This window comes from Macrobrachium rosenbergii, chromosome 22 (genome assembly GCF_040412425.1).
Source record: "Macrobrachium rosenbergii isolate ZJJX-2024 chromosome 22, ASM4041242v1, whole genome shotgun sequence".
In the NCBI taxonomy this organism is placed as follows: Eukaryota; Metazoa; Arthropoda; class Malacostraca; order Decapoda; family Palaemonidae; genus Macrobrachium; species Macrobrachium rosenbergii.
This window is the reverse complement of record NC_089762.1, coordinates 44,065,891-44,068,390: the sequence shown is the minus strand read 5'-3', so window position 1 is coordinate 44,068,390 and position 2,500 is coordinate 44,065,891. Positions and strand designations below refer to the sequence as shown.

General features: G+C 34.0%; 1 protein-coding gene across 3 annotated transcripts in view; it reads left to right on the top strand.

Moving 5' to 3' along the window:
* The window catches only part of LOC136850822 (putative neural-cadherin 2), a 774,623-nt gene that overhangs the window by 490,366 nt on the left and 281,757 nt on the right, over positions 1-2,500 (top strand). The window lies entirely within an intron of this gene.

Here is a 2,500-nt window from a genome sequence, read left to right as displayed (position 1 = left end):
TAACATATGTTACATTTACCCAAATACTGTATGTGCATTGAAAAACTGAATCAGTGATGTACAGGGAATTAACACAGTTGAATGGTGGGTTTGAATATATTTTAACGAATAGGTACAGTCTTTTAAATTTGAACTGACTCACGGACCCAAATGTTTAAATGGGAATTGACTCACGGACCCAAATGTTGAAATAGGAATTGACTCATGGACCCAAATGCTGAGATAGGAATTGACTCACGTACCTAAATGTTGAAATAGGAATTGACTCACGGACCCAAATGTTTAAATAGGAATTGACTCACGGACCCAAGTGTTTAAATAGAAATTGACTCACGGACCCAAACGTTTAAATAGAAATTGAGTCGCGGACCCAAATGTTGAAATAGGAATTGACTCATGGACCCAAATGCTGAGATAGGAATTGACTCACGGACCCAAATGTTGAAATAGGAATTGACTCACGGACCCAAATGCTTAAATAGGAATTGACTCACGGACCCAAATGTTGAAATAGGAATTAACACAGGACCAAAGGTTTAAATATGCAATAATAGTTTAAATATGTATAACAATGAAAGCAGAATTTAAACACTTATAAGCACTTGAGAACAAACCAAACATCAGCTTTCATGTGAAAAGAATGAAGGTTGATTAGTCGAAGGTTCAGTAGCCATAAAAATTAAATAGTCATGAAGGTTACATAATAATCAAAAAGGTTAAATAGTCATGAATGATAAATAGCCATAAAGCTTGAATAGGAAAAAAAGCAACTGGTCATGAGGGATAAGTAATTATAAAGGTTAAATAGTCACAAAGGTTAAATAGTCACAAAGGTTCAATAGTCAAAAGGTTAAAAAGTCAAAAAGGTTAAATAGTCAAAGCGGTTAAATGGTCAAGAAGATTAAATAGTCAAAAGGTTAAATAGTCACAAAGTTTAAATAGTCATAAAGGTTAAAGTCATAAAGGTTAAATAGTCACAAAGGTTAAAATGTAAAAAAATTTAAATAGTCTTGAAGGTTAAAGAGTCGCAATATTGCGTAGTCATGAAAGTTATATAATCATAAAGGTGAAAATGTCTTGAGGGTTAAATAGTCGTAAAGGTTAAACAGTCATGAAGATTAAACAGTAAAAAAAATCATGCAAGTCATGAAAGTAATGAAATTGGAACAATCATAAAGGCTAAATAGTCATGCATGTCAAATAGTCGTAAATGTTAAATAGTCATATTCCTTCGTCTTTCTGGTAGTATCGTAACCTGGGCAGATTGCCAGACCTCCAGGGTCGCGTATAATTTTTATTCTGCTTCTTGGACATTGCAGGATAAGTTGTCAGGGGCTTGGAAATGGTTTTTTATTTTTGTGGTTCCTGCATAACCGAAAGAAATAATTCCTTTTTGGTGACCTCTATAAAAAAATGGAGTTTCGTATTATTCTTTAATGGTTAAAATACAGTTTATTGGTCAGAGATATAGGATACCCCCAAAAAAAAAAAAAGGAATTTCGTATTAACATTAAATCACAAAAATAGAGACTGTTGGTTAGAGGTAGAAGTAATAATTTATTCCCCTAAACCGTAGTGTTCTTAAATCATAAAACCACAGTATATTGGGTAGAGATATAAGTGATAATTTTATATTATGTAAACCAAAATGTTTGTTTGTGAAGAAGAAAAAGTTACTGATCTTATTGCTAGTAAGGAAAAGCTTATAATACTGGTGAAAACATCTTCACTGCTCCGTTCTTTTAACATTTTTGTTATTACTTTTCTTCTTTAATGTAGGCGATTTACCTTTGCACTTTTATTATTTTCTGGCCGCTAATATTTGTTACAGAAGCCATCGTACATCTTAATAACATATATCTAATTAAAAACATTAAAGGAAATTGGAAGAATTTATATTTAAGAAAATCATAAAGGAAAACGGACATACAACGTCCGTAAAATTATTCTTCAGTTTGGTTTTATTGGATCAAAGGAAGGTAGTTAGGATGGATAATTCAATGTCCTTGTTTTAGATCAGATCCGAAAAAACGGAAAATAAAAGGTTAGGGAAGGAACAGATTGTCACTTAATTACGAAGGAGACGATGCACCTGTTTCCTTAAGGATTGTGTCTTATAAATCAGGAAAAAATGACGTAAGAAGAGAGTACCGGAGCCCAGTGGTCGAAGGAAGGAAAGACTGACTGTGAAACAGCCACTAGTTCGACAATCGAATAAGTGAATTCAAATAAAAAAGAAAAACACTTTAAGATGAGGAAGTGGTTCCGTGATTAGGTGCCGGAGAATGAGGAAGTAAGTGTTCAAATTGTTGCACCGAAATGTTGCAAAACGATCCGGGTCAAGAAGAAGAAGAAGAAGAAGAAGCTGGATAATTATAAAGAAAATGAAAATAGCTTTATCAAAACGAAAAAGAAAACGAGACGGGGGCTGGGTGGGAGATGAGAGAGGATGGTTAGAGAGAGAGAGGGGGAGGGGGAGGAAGGAGGAAAAGGCCGGGGG